We start from the raw sequence: 15524 nt of genomic DNA on the forward strand, positions 1-15524 counted from the left end.
TAAAAATGTTTACAGATTGACAAGATTGTTGTTTTAACTTGCCTACAGAAGTATTAAAAATATCTTAAATGCCACCTGAAGCACCATATGGAGAAATTATTCTCGCTTAGCTACAACCATAACTGCAATTATGCTGTCAGTTTGTAGGAAAAAGGAAAGAACTTGAGTCTTTAAACAGAAGCTATTAAATTACTCATATTAATTCCCTGAAAAAGCTGTGGTTTGACTCATCAGGAAAAGTCATGTCTATAGTGCTCTTTAATATGGGGGGGGGGGGTAGAGGGAGATGTTGTGTGAGGGTTTCATGCCAAGAGATCTCTCCTCAGACACTACAGCAGAGACTGTAGTCAGAGAAGTCAACGCTGGGTCATCATCAGCTGGCATGACAGGTTGGTATGCAGCTTTGTTGAAAAGAGTCATGAAAGCCACCAGGATGCTCCCCGGATGGCAGGAGAGAGAATGGTAGAATTCCAAGTCACTTGCATCTTGGCAAACCACGCTAAGGTGGTGGGCAGGGAAGAATTACCCTGTCCGCAGCAGAACTTCAAACAATGCAGCACAATCATGTTCCCGGGCATAAACTAGCCTAGAACAGTAGCAGTCAGAGGAGTCAGTGCCAAAGACAGCGGGCTCTGCAGAGAACAGCTGCAGTCTCAGAGGGAAGAAAAAGCTTTTAAAAATTGTTTTCTTTTTATTATGAAAGTATCACATGATCATTATAATTTGAAAAGTACAAGAAAGCACAAAAGAGAAAATGAAAACTGATTATAATCTCACCATTCATTTATTCAATCAGCAAGTATTTCTTGAACACCTTCTCAGTACCAGGCCCTTTCTAGGGACTAGGGAGGGAAAGGTGAATAGAAACCTGCTCTTGCTGTGTGTAGAGTGCATGAAGGGAGGCAGGTGAATAGTGTAGTCACGCAAAGGAAAGTATCCTTATTACTAGGCCAGGTACCACAAGGAAAGGAGTGCAGTCCCTACACGCATGAGATAAGGGAGCCTGTTCCAGGGAAGCGGTAGGGGAGGTGGAATAGAGGACTGAGAAGGTGACTTACACTGAGATCTGAGAGATGAGCAGGAATTGGTTAGTCAGAAGAGGGTTTAAGGTTCATTCAGGTAGGAAGAATAATCTACGCAAAGCTCCCTGGCAGGAAAGACTATGAGGTATATGGGAGAACTGAGAGAAGCCAGTGTGAATGAGTCAGAACTTGACAGAGAGGGTGGGACAGGAAACTGGAGAGGTAGGCAGGACCAAACTGCACACGGTGTTATTGACCTTCATATGAATGCTTAAAACATTTTATTTATGTATGTATAAGTTCATATGTATATGTGTATATACATACACAACGTGTATGTATAATGTGTGTATATGTGTACTTTAACCATTACCATCAAACTGGCAAATTTCTTCAGAAAGTATACACTAATTGATACTCTTGTACCATATAAGTGTCCATTTCACTTCATCCTCAACAACATTTATTATCTATTTTTAACTTTAACATTTGATAAGCAAAGAGTATATCCTTTAAGTTTCCATTTAACAGTACACAATATAAATTGCCTGTTGTTTCTTCACATGATTCATAAAGAGTAGGACTTTCCTCTTGGTGAAATAAGTATAATGTTGTTAATGTCAGTCAAAGTCAGCTGAAATAGCCCCTCTGTTGGTAATATCTCTTGCAAAATTTCAGCCTGGGTACCTAATATATTCCCTAATTACTCATTCTTGAGCTAAGGCATTAAAATGTGAGAACAATCCATCTAATTAGTGTTAGCCATTAGTCTTAGTTTAAATTAATACAGGAGATTAATTTCCTCCTGGCCAATCACAAAGGATAGTCCTGTGGGAAAGAAGAAAGTCAGGTAAAACTGTTGAGAAGAGAGGAGTCAGGTCTGGACTTAATGACCGATCTGAAGGAGGTAAAGTAATGGTGGGACCCAAACCAAGGACCCCTGGGAGACTTCATGCCAAAGAGAAAGGGATGGCTAGTGAGAGAGTAGGGCAGCAGAGAGAAGTGATTTGAACAAGCGTTTGAGGATGTGATGCTAGTGGTTGAGGCCAAGCAGGATCCCATTGGATTCGGGAAGATGGTAGAGGAACTGTGGAGCTGAAAAGCAGTGGACCATAATCATTTACTGGAGGCTCGCAAAGACAGGTGAGCAAATAAACAACAAAAGGAAAAGCGCTAATAAGCAAAGGAAAATCTACTATATGCAATGAGAGCAAGGGAGCAGGGAAAACCGCACCTCACGGTGGCAGGAGAGCGATCTGGGAGAATCACGGCCCAGCGAAAGCACCCGCAGCCTTACAGAGACCTCACACACGTGGTGCTGCCACGCACCCACACACCAATTGGACAGAGTGCTTGCAGACAGTGAACATTCAAGCAAGCCTAACACAGCTGTTTTCCCCACAGATGGCTTCACCATTGTGCCTGGGGAGAGCTGTGCTCATTTGCATGTAGCACATGGAAAAACTCACTGGCCTCCCCTTTACCCTTAAGTCCCTTCTGCACAAGCAAATCTTGATCTCAGAAAATTAATACTGTGATTGAGGTTGTATGAGGGCTGCAGGGGCATGTGGCATATTCCTGAGACTGAGGCCACACAATAAGGCTGGCAAAAGTCACTTCTGTGGACAGGTCTGAGGAGGTGTGGGAGTGGAACCAGGAAGTTTACCTATTCACCCAACGGGACACCAGAATTTTGACAGGGATGGTTAGGATACCCAAGAACTTGCTACAACACTGGAGTAACTTGTTTAACTTGAGAACTTTATGAAACAATAGGTTAAGAAAGATTAAAACATACTACCCAGTGAATTCTACATACATTTTACTAGATAATCTATCTGCCACAAATTACAAATACAATAAAGTGTGATTCCTATATAAACTTCTAGTTCCAGCTAACTAAAGAGGTTGGGGACTAACACATGTTTTCTCTCCTGGTCTATCCTGGATTCCTTTTGTGTGTAAATGACCTTTCATATTCCGTAAATGACCTTCTGTGGGTCTCAGTTCCATATTGCAGTCCAAGTCCAGCCTCATGGGCATGTAACCCATGCAAACACACAGGACCCAAGATAGAAGGGCCCCACACTTTGTTTAATGCTTTGCTCTCCCCGCCTTGAAATTCTTCATAATGTTTGAACAATGGAACTTGCACCAGGTCCCACAAGTTTTGTAGCTGACCCTAGTCATATTCTGTTCCCAAGACTCTTGTTTCTATTACTGAAATATTTTAAGAATTCATTGTATAATTGTGTGGGTAGGAGGGTGTTTGGAACAAGACAGACCAGGGTTCGCATCTTAGTCCTGCCACTCCCCAACAGTGTCATTTCTGTCATACAAGATCTCTCTAAACCTCAGTTTCCTTGTCTGTGCCTACCTCATGATTTGACTTTTCTGTTTTTTAAAAATTAAAGTATGGCAAAGCACTTAGCATTCTACTTGGCACAATGCCTGAAGATACCATCAGCATGTGATTATACAGATTTTACTTTTATTGTGTATATTTTTCTATACACAAAGACTGCTTCTTTTCAACATAACCAGCAAAATATTTGCCACTAATGACTATAGGAATAGCTTGTGTGATTGTGTGGTCCTTCAGCTCACCATCCCTCTGTATCCTTAGCCCACACTCCTGGATATAAGGTCGGTGGTTGCTGAGTCCTGCGTTGTCTTCCCCCCTGCACAGCATCCTGTGTTCTCTCTGTAGCCAAGAAAGGGTTGCTTTCATTCTGCAGCTTTAGGTGGAAGGAACAACTCTCAGATTTGGATCTGGGTCAAAAATGGATTCTGAACTCGCAAATCATTTCCCACGTCACCACTTCACCCCCCAGCACATGACAGTTCCTATGTAACAGCATCAAGCATTGGCCCTGCCCACAGCAATGCAGTGGCATTACTAGTTAACCATTTCATACACCAGAAAGTAGAAGAATAACAAAGAAGCTTTGTTTAAAACACACACATATACATGCACACACACATACAGGTAAATGAATAAAAATAGATTAGAGATCTGAAAATGGGCAGCTAGAAATGTTTCAAAGGAAGGGTACTGATGCCTGCAACTCACATTGAAATGCATAAAAACTAAGATGGACCGAGGTAGAGGGATGGACAGGTGGATAGATAATGTGATAAAGCAAGTGAACCGATGGTGAGTATTTGAGTATTCACTATAATTCTTTCTTCTTCTTTATACATTTAAAGTTTTTAATAAAATAATGAGGGAAGTCTAGTCATGTTTTGTTTGCTTGTATAGTCTACTAAAAATTAGGAAATGTAATAAAATTCAAATTTTTATGTTTCTGTAAGAATCTAAATTCTGGCAATAATGAATCTACAAGCCGATAAGTGTTAGGGACTGAGTAGCCGCTGCCTTTTGAAGGGCATAGACCACCAGATCTCTACCGCTCCACCATTTCCTGTCCTATTCAGTCTTCCCTGAGTCACTCACTTAGGTTTCCTGTGTGACCCTCGTAGACATGTGAGCTGCAACTCCTGTCATAAATATAAACATCAGTGGGTTGATTATGGGATGATTATTAACTTTATAAAAGTCTTCTTCCCACAATTCCTTTGCCGGAGATTTTTTTATGTGATGCCTTTAAGGTTCTTCTTCAGAAGTATCTATAAATTTCCTGAAATTATATGTGCCCCCAAAAATATTGGACCTGTGCCCTTATGTTCATTTTTCTGGAAAGATAGTCCATAACTTTTTTAATAGGCTCTCAAAGCAATTTGTAACTCAAAAGTAATTAATAATTAATATAAATTAAGGAGCTGTGCTAGCATATTTTAAACAAATCAAATTAAAAGATGCCATCTACACATAACCGGCTGGGTATACTGCTATGTTATCCTCAATAGTAAGATACATGTGTACCCCTTCCTGAACCACAAGGTGTCAGGGTCTGTGTGTCAGAGTGTGAGTGAGTGAGTGAGTGTTTAGAAGAGAAAGTGAGATTCTACTATAGGTGAAGGACCAGTGCACACAGAACCTCCAAACACTCTGTGATCCAACTGTTAGCAGTCAGTTCATGTGCACACATAAGGGTGATCTCCAGGAAGATTTGCATCTTATGTGTATATACGGCAACAGAACAAAGTATTTTGGTGAACCTTATCTTGAATATTAACAATTTCAAAATTGTCTCCTCCTCTCCTTCAAGCCCTGTCTCTAACAATGAACAATAATGTTTTGTTTCTCCTCCAAAAACTGACACCAGGATTTCCTGGATTTGTATAGCTTGTGATAGTTTATTATTCTAAGTCACTGTTTGCTCACTCACCTCTCCCTCTGTTCAAGAATACTAGAAGAAAGATCTGAAAGAAGCCCAAGTGCCCATCAGTAGATGATTGAATAAGAAAAATTGTACATTTACACAACGGAACACTATTTAGTTGTAGAAAAGGAATTCCTACCTTTTGTGACAACATGGATGGACCTGGAGATTATTATGCTAAGTGAAATAAACCAGTCAGAGAAAGACAAATACCATATGATTTTGCTTATATGTGGAATCTAACGAACAAAATAAACAAACAAAATAGGAACAGGCTCATACATACAGAGACTAAACAGCTGTCAGAGGGAAGGGGTCGATGAAAAGGCAAAGGGATTAAGAAAACCAACAAACAAAAACAAAAACCTCATAGACAGAGGCAGTGTGGTGATTACCAGGGGAAAGGTGGGAGGTGTGGGAGGGGGGAGAGTGTAAAGCAGCGATAAATGCTGATGGAAGGAAACTGGAGCTGGGGTGGTGAACACACAACACCATGTAAGATGACGTTTACAGAATCGTACAATTGAAACCTGTATAATTTTATTAACCAATGTCACCTCAATAATTTTTTAAAATTAATTTTAGAGGAGAGAGAGGGAGAAAAAGGAGGTAGAAACAGGAAGCATTAACTCAGAGTAGTGACTTTCTGTATGTGCCTTGACCGGGCAAGCCCAGGGTTTTGAACTGATGACCACAGCATTCCAGGTTGACGCTTTTTCCATTGTGCCACCACAGGTCAGGCACCTCAATAAATTTAACAAAAAAAGAAACAACAACAACAACAAAAAAGAATGTTAAGAAGACATAGTTGTTAAACACAGTTAACCTTTCCTTTTTATACACAATGATTTTTTCATCAGCTGCCTGATCTTTCCATAATTCTGAGTGAACACAAACACAGGGTAGAAATGGATTTTATTCAACAGCATGTACTGTGAACCAACAGTGTTTCACACAATGTGCTAGTCTCTGGGGCTAAGAGAAAATATGACTCAGTCTCTACATTCAAGCAAGATTTGCTATGAACATTATTGAGTTATTGTTCATGTAAGTTACAAAGCAAAAATGGTCCTTAAGATTTTATAATATTGGAAACATAGCTTTTTGCTGCTTGTATGGATATCCAAAACCTTAATTTTTGACAATCCTGAGATTTTTGCCTTTCAAATCTTTCCCTAATCCCTTTCTCCAGTGCTGGTCACTCTGAATTTGATCTTATCTACATCCCTCCCAGCCAACAGCGTGCTCAGGCAGCAGTACCATTAGAGTTTCTCAGAGCTTGGACTGGTGGTTGTAAGTATGGCGGGGGGCAAGGCACAGAATGAGGCCATGTCCAGAGGAAAGCAAGCATCAGAGCCAAATAGAGGTCTAGTGGAAGCATCAGTTAAAGGTCACAGGCAGGTAGGTAGAAAGTAGCCAAGAATCAACAGCAGGAGGTAAAGTAGAGGTACCCAGATAGAAGGAATAAGTGGAAATATACAGAGATTCTATAAAGCAGTTCAGAGGTTTCTCATAGGCAAAAGGTCACTGTCATTGGTTTGTGGCACATTTACACATAGCTTTCTTGTATCAATAGTTCTCTAGGCCTGCAGGTGCTCCTCACTCTGCCATTGATATTCACCATCTCTCCATTTTTGCTTTCCTTGCATATTACGCTCAGCAATTCTGTCACTGACAATCTTCTGAATAATTCCATCTAATCGCTTCTCGCCTCATTGCATTTAGGCACATCAATAAAAGTGAGAGTTTGCAATCAGACTGGTTTTTCCAAAGTTCTTTCAGTGGCAGAACCAAAATAAAAACTCATACCTTAAAGTTAAGCATAGCTTTTAAGAAGTGACTCTTCTTTACTTAAATAAGCAGGAAGAGTCTTCGTAAATCCAACATATTCATACAACACCAGTATATCACCCCATCTAAAGTGTGTGGTTACATACAACCCAGACACTCAGACCCTTTGAAATAAGTACCAACTATTTGCAATTACACCCTCCCCTGCTATTCATCTACCAACTTGGAAGCCGGGGCCAGTGAACACTGACAATCAATCAACCCATATATAACTAAAAGTGACTCAGATTTACACTTGAATCTGAACTCCCCAAATTCCTTTGCCCACCTTTCCCTAAATCATCTACCTACTCAGGAAACCAATCTTAGCAAAGGTCTCATTTCTCAGATGTCCCAAGTAAAGCAGAACCAAGAAGGTGAGCCCATACAGGATTTCTCAGCCCCACACTATTGCAATCTGAGGCCAGATAACTCTCTATTTGGGATGGAGGGCTGCCATGTGCATTGTGGGACATTAAGGAGCATCCCTGGCCTGTATCCACTAGATAACAGGAGTCCCACCCACCACCCAGTTGTGAAAACCAAAAATTGCTTTAGCTATTTTCACATGTTCTGTGGGATAGAATTGTGAGTGCTAGTATTAATTATATGATTTAATTTTATACCAACTCTGTATAGCTCAGAGAGAAAATTTGAGGTAAAGCCACAGAACTGAGACTGGGTTCTGTCTACCACATCACAGCTACACCCCAAAATGGGCTAAAATGCTAATGGGCCAAGGGTCTTTGGATTTTTCTCTTCAATGTTCATCGTGCTGTTAGGGAGCAGAATGCACATTAAAGTTCTCCGAAGGTCCTTTTTTCTTGGTTGTGCTCACAGCTTAAGTAACTCAACTTTACCTCAAGTAACCCGATTCACTCACCAACAGGTTTCACTCCTATTTATTGGATTTTTGGATGGATTTCACAACAGATCTTCTTTAGGACAAGCTGTTCAGCTGAGTCTCATTTAACACAGCATCTAATGCCTGGATACTGGAGTCATGTGAGGAAGAAGACAATACTAACTCCTGAGCCGGAACCTATGATTCCCTGTGGAAAAGGGAAAACAGGAGCAAGAGCAAGGCACACCTAATGGGGATCTGATCTTTCCTTCCATCCACATTTGGTATAGGGTACTGTCACCTCAGTGTATTTATTCCTGCGATCTTCACAGGCCAGCTGTTTCGCTAAATGTGATCATTAACAAAAATGCAGTTCTTTCTCCTATGTCTCAAAATATTTTTTTAAAAGCAAGTTCACACCTGGAGTGAAGGTAGGACTAAGGTGACCAGATGTCTCTGCTACCTACTGGCTGTATTATCTTCCCGGGATATCCATCTGGCCCCAGATACTGAAACAGGGACTCATTGGCTCCTTGCCAGAGGGCACATAACATGAATACCCATTTCTTACACAATTCTAGAATATAAGAGAGGGAGAGGAGATTAACTGGTAGGAAGATAGTGTTCATCCTTAGCAATGCTTTTCAAGTTTTATTTATTTTTTAGTTTTTTTATTTTTATTTTTTGTATTTTTCTGAAGCTGGAAACTGGGAGGCAGTCAGACAGACTCCCGCATGCGCCCGACTGGGATCCACCCGGCACGCCCACCAGGGGGCAACGCTCTGCCCCTCCGGGGCATCACTCTGCTGCGACCAGAGCCACTCTAGCGCCTGAGGCAGAGGCCAAGGAGACATCCCCAGCACCCGGACCATCTTTTGCTCCAATGGAGCCTCGGCTGCAGGAGGGGAAGAGAGAGACAGAGAGGAGGGAGAGGGGGAGGGGTGGAGAAGCAGATGGGTGCTTCTCCTGTGTGCCCTGGCTGGGAATCGAACCCGGGACTCCTGCACGCCAGGCTGACGCTCTACCACTGAGCCAACCGGCCAGGGCTTCAAGTTTTATTTTAAAGACTTGCATCTTATTGGTTTAGGTCAGTATTCTGCAGTTAGTTTATTCCAGTTATTTAAACTACTGACAGAATAGAGACAAGACACTTTATCTTGACTGTATGAAATATATTTACATTTAAAAATAGGATAGGAGGGGACTGAAGCTCCTTGTTTTATTTTTTTGAATAATTTTCCTCAATAAGCTAATTGGCTTCTTTTTGGTAAACGTAAGAGATTAAGCTATTTTTAAAAGTCCTTGCAATCTGAGTCCTTGGAAGAAACGACTGGGAGGTTTATAAACTTTTAAAAGCTTCACATAAATGTCATTTACACAAATTAATATGTAGTAAATTGAAACTTCTTAAAAATAATGTTTTTAATATTGTGTATGTGGAAGATTAAAAGGTCCCACCATTGTCAGATGGATACTAGGTTTATTGGGGTGATCACTTTGTAACTTATATAAATGTTTGGTCATAATGTTGTATACCTGAAACAACTATAATATTGTATGTCAACTGTAATATTACTTGGAGAGAGAAAGAGAGTGAGAAAGGGAAAAGAGAGAGGTCTCACTATCAAACTTTTACCACTAGACAAAAGTGTTCAGTTTGATGTAGTCAGCTCACTCCCTCTTCCTTTCCCTTTATCTTCACAATAATGTATAAGGGAAGTTGCTCTATTTTTGAGCTCTCAGTAACCTGGGATCTGCTAGGAGATAAACCCGGTAGAATTGCGCCCTCGACCTTATGGCCTAGGGTAGAACCATGCCAGCAACCCCACCTGGACTAGCAAATCCAGTTGAAATTTAAGTCAACTGCCCCAAATCCTTCACAAACCAGATTTGGAAGGTGGCCCCAACTGGCTAATCTGAAATAAAGTTGGTTGGGCAAAAACTTATTAGCCAGGATGATAAACCTAAAAAGACAGTTATGCCATAATTTGACTCATTTGGGTGGAGCTAAGCTCAATTCTGTCTTGTTTTTGTGCTTAGTTTTTTTTTAATGGTTTTTCAATTATAATGAGAAAGAAAAACCCTGAATAACTTCAGATCAGTAATCATGGATTGCACTAGGACTTAGACACTGAATATTTGTTTGGGATTGGGGGAAAGTTGGGAAGGACTAAACTCATTGGTGTTAACAATAGCATTTCTCAGTACCCTCCAGACCAGTGTTCTTATCCAGAGAGCCTGAGAAAATATCCCCTTAGTTAAAGTTAAAATGCGAGTACATAAAGGATATGGTTTTATTCCATACTTAGTAGTAAGGAAACTCCTCCTATCTTGTTGGGAATGCCTCCTCAATCTCATAAAGATTTTGACATGAGAAGAGACAAAGTAAAGACTCAACTATTTTTAAGAGCAAAGTAAAAAAGATCCTTATCATCTAGTGAAGTTGGAGAGAAAATACAAGGAAAAGGAGCTGGAGGATGGGTTTGAAAATGTTGTGTTTTTACAACCTTCACATTAGACCATAGATCATAAAAGATTTTTTTAATTTATTTAATTTATTGGGGTGATATTTGGTTAAGAAAATTATATAGGCTTCAAGTGTATAATTCTATAACACATCATCTGTATAACATTACTGTGTGTTCACCACAAGTCAAGTCTCCCTCCATCACCATTTATCCCCCCTTGACCCTCTGCTACTTGCCCCCACTCCCCTTTCCCACTGGTAATCACCGTACAGGGGGTCCTGGGCTATGACACAGTTCTGTTCCTATGACAGGGACATAACCTGAATTTTGGTGTAAGTCGAAACACATCCTAGACTAAGTCACTTACCTATCCTAACACTTGTAAAACCATACTCTAGAACATAAAAACATAACTAAGCCACAGAAAAAGAAAAAAGACCTAGACTGTACTGTACATTGTACTGTAGTAACAGAAAAAAATGAGTGTAAAAAAATTCCTTACCTTTATTCCTGTGGCTGGCTTGCACACTGGAAGGGGCATTGCAAAGTGGGAGAGAGTGACCTATTGGGAGGAGGAAGCTGGAGAGGCAGGAGAACCTGCAGAAGGTGCTGGAGATACTGGGTCAGCTGAATCAGGACTGCCTAAGGAACATGCAGGAGATGCTGGGGATGATTCTACCTGTACTACAGGTGTTTCATCTCAAGACACAGCTGACATAGAGGCTACAGGATCTGCTGCAGGCCTCTCTACCTTCTTAAAAAATTGCTCCAGGCTGTCTGTAAGTATAATATAGTCTCTAAGTATGACACTAACGACATAAGACGAAACACTCACATCTCAATTTTTTAGTTTTTATGGGAGTGAGCGTCAGAAACTTGAAATGTTGTATGTTGAAACTGTCATTACCCGAGGACACTTGTACTTTTGTTTATGTCTCTGATTTTTTTTGTTTTTGTTTTTTGTCTAACCCCTTCACCATTTTTACCCAGCCCTCATTCTCTTCCCCTTCAGACAGCTGTTCTCTGTATCTATGAGTCTGTTTCTATTTTGTTAGTTTATTTTGTTCATTAGATTTCATATAAGTGAAAGTAAAAGAAAAAAATACCTTATTTTAGTTGTCTGGAGAAGTTATTTAGTCCATTCCTTTGACTTTAGAACCATTCTGGAATCTTTTTCCCAGTTTTGTATGTTCCCATTTGAATTTTTAGGTAAATAGTATAAGATGAAGGTTGACCTTCTCAGCCACAGTTGTAGTTCTTTCTCTGCACCTCACACTTTACCAATTATGTTTACAGAAGTGTGATTACATTATGGTTTACTTTAGCCATTTCATCATGTGCTCTATTTTCATATTTCATACTACACAGTATTAGAAATTTCCATAGCAAATATATTCAAACACTTCTCGTTTAGATTTTCTTTACATTTTATCTACAAATATGTCGAACACTCTACAGTTTTTATTTTGCTGGACTTAATGTCAAGCCTCTTATTGCTAGTAAAATATTTTATATATAGAATGATGTCAGAGAAATGGCACTGTAAGGAGCAATACCGATAAATATTCCCCCAAATTCAACAAGTTCTTCAACCAGAGACAGAAAAATCTATCCTTGGAGCCTCCAGAAGTTCCACACTAAACGCGAAGGCAGAGGCAGCAGCAACCAAATAGCTGGATCATCAGGCTACTAATCCAGGATGGAAAGACTAGGAGGGAGGCTGCAGGAATACGGACTGTCTCATTGGCGGAGCCTGCAAATGCTAATGAGCCTTGACTGCCAATGAGACTGAAGCCCAATATATGACATCACCATAGAGACTTATCAACTGCAAACCTCTACCTAAGTGAGCCACAGGGGCAGAACCCGGGGTACAGAGTCACAGACCAGGAAGAGGAAGAGAAAAGAAAAAGCAAGAAGATAACCTCTCAAAAATCAAGAATAATCCACAGACTTTATAACCTATCCCATTTATTATATTTGTTTGTTTGTTTTTCTTATCTTCTTGTCTTGATTATTTTCTTCCTCTTCCAATTTGGTTGTTTAATTCTCTGCAGGTCTTACTCTGTCCTCTCCTTACTCTCTTACTCTCTCCACTACTCATAAGTGTTACATCTCCCATTATCTTTTCTTTCTTCTTCCTTTCTCTCTATGAGGGTTGCACTCCAAAACCTTTAACTCTCTCTCTCTCTCTCTCCTTTTATTCTTTTTTCTTCTTTTTGTGTTTTCCTCTTTTTTTCTTTCTCCCTCTATATTAGTTTCTTCTTTTCTCCTTTACTTTTCCTCTCATTCAATCCTCAATCACAAACAAATTACTTTATCTGGAACTCAAATTTTTCTTTGTGGTGCTTTGGAGTTTTTTACTTTGCTTTTTTAACTCATTAGCAGTGCTCCCAACCCTGGCTCTCCATTTTATCTAGTTCTTGCTCCAATAAATACAATAGTAATTTTTTAAATTTTTCCCCCTTTTTCCTGTTTCCCTCTTATTCCTCTCATCATATTTCTTAGTCAAACATCACTTAAAAGCAAATCATTTATTCTTGACCCAAATTTTTTCCTTTTTTGCATTTTGTGGGTTCATACCCCATTTTTTGCCCCTTTATCACTTCTCCCCAACTCAGGCCCTCTATTATAGGTAGTTTTTGTTCTATGTAGCACAATATAAGTCACAGTTCACCACAAGACTTTCTCAAGAAGGAGGGGAGAGGAGAGGACATGGAAAAAAGGGGGGGGAATAATAATTTTTTTATTTATTCTTTTTTATTTTTTAACATTTTATTCTTTATTAATTCTCATTAATACTATCAACAAAACCACCCTCAGATGCCATTAAGAAAAAAGAAATCGAATATCATGGATACAAAAGACAGAGAGGTAGCACAGATAGATGAGGAACAATCTATGGAGAAAAAACTTAATATATTGGAAACTTTGGAGCTAAATGACAGAGAATTTAAAATAGAAATCCTAAAAATACTCAGAGATATACAAGAAAACACAGAAAGGCAATTTAGGGAGCTCAGAAAACAACTCAATGAACACAAAGAATATATCACCAAGGAAATTGAAACTATAAAAACAAATCAAACAGAGATGAAAAACTCAATTCATGAGCTGAAAAACGAGGTAACAAGCTTAGCTAATAGAACAGGCCAGATAGAAGGTAGGATTAGTGAAATAGAAGACAGCAACTTGAGGCACAACAGAGAGAAGAAGAAAGAGACTCAAAAATTAAAAAAAAAAAAAAATGAGAAAGCCCTACAGGAATTGTCTGACTCCATCAAAAAGAATAACATAAGAATAATAGGTATATCAGAGGGAGAAGAGAGAGAAAATGGAATGGAGAACATACTCAAACAAATAATAGATGAGAACTTCCCAAGCCTGTGGAAAGAACTAAAGCCTCAAATTCAAGAAGCAAACAGAACACTGAGTTTTCTTAACCCCAACAAACCTACTCCAAGGCACATCATAATGAAATTGGCACAAACCAACGACAAAGAAAAAATTCTCAAAGCAGCCAGGGAAAAGAAGATACAACATATAAAGGAAAGCCCATTAGATTATCATCAGATTTCTCAACAGAAACTCTACAAGCTAGAAGAAAGTGGACCCCAATATTTAAAGTCCTGAAAGAGAGGAACTTTGAGCCATGAATACTATACCCATCAAAGCTATCCTTCAAATATGAAGGAGAAATAAAAACATTCACAGATGCAGAAAAGATGAGGGAATTTATCATCAGAAAACCCCCATTCCAGGAATTACTAAAGGGGGTTTTCCAACCAGATACAAAAAACAAAACAAAACAAAACCACAAGTGAAAGCTCAACCAAGAACACAATAAAACCAAATTTAAACTGTGACAACAAAAAAAATGGGGGGGGGGAGAGGATGGATATTAACAGTAGCAAAGGACGATGGAGGGCAAAAGTACTCACAAGATAATGCACTACAATGAACAGGGTAGGAACCCTTTTCATTACTTAATGGTAACCACCGTTGAAAAAACCACCACAGAAGCACATGATTTAAAAAAGATAGCAACAGAGGAAAGATGTATGAAATACAACCAAACAAACACAAAAGATAGAAAAACGAAAGAGAAGAATCAAACAAGACACAAAACTAACAGAAAGCAATCTATAAAATGGCAATAGGGAACTCACAAGTGTCAATAATTACACTAAATGTAAACGGATTAAACTCACCAATAAAAAGGCACAGAGTAGCAGAATGGATTTAAAAAGACAATCCAACTGTATGCTGCCTACAAGAAACTCATCTAAGCAACAAGGATAAAAACAAATTCAAAGTGAAAGGCTGGAAAACAATACTCCAAGCAAATAACATCCAAAAAAAAAAAGCAGGCATAGCAATACTCATATCTGATAATGCTGACTACAAGACAGCAAAACTACTCAGAGACAAAAATGGTCATTTCATAATGATTAAGGGGACACTGAATCAAGAAGACATAACAATTCTTAATATATATGCACCAAACCAAGGAGCACCAAAATATATAAGACAGCTACTTATTGACCTTAAAACAAAAACTGACAAAAATACAATCATATTTGGAAACCTCAATACACTGCTGACGGTTCTAGATCAGTCATCCAAACAGAGAATCAATACAGATATATTGGCCTTAAACAAAACACTAGAGCACCTGGATATGATAGACATCTACAGGACATTTCATCCCAAAGTGACAGAGTATATACATTTTTCTACAGTGTACATGGAACATTCTCAAGAATTGACCATATGTTGGGCCAGAAAAACAACATCAGCAAATTCAGAAAAGCCAAAGTTGTACCAAGCATATTTTCTGATCAGAAAGCCTTGAAACTAGAATTCAACTGCAAAAAAGAGGAAAAAAAACTCCACAAAAATGTGGAAACTAAACAACATATTTTTAAAAATGAATGGGTCAAAGAAGAAATAAGCACAGAGATCAAAAGATATATACAGACAAATGAAAATGACAATACGACATATCAGAATCTATGGGATGCAGCAAAAGCAGTGAGAAGAGGGAAGTTTATATCACATCAGGCATATATGA

This window comes from Saccopteryx bilineata, chromosome 4 (genome assembly GCF_036850765.1).
Source record: "Saccopteryx bilineata isolate mSacBil1 chromosome 4, mSacBil1_pri_phased_curated, whole genome shotgun sequence".
NCBI lineage: Eukaryota > Metazoa > Chordata > Mammalia > Chiroptera > Emballonuridae > Saccopteryx > Saccopteryx bilineata.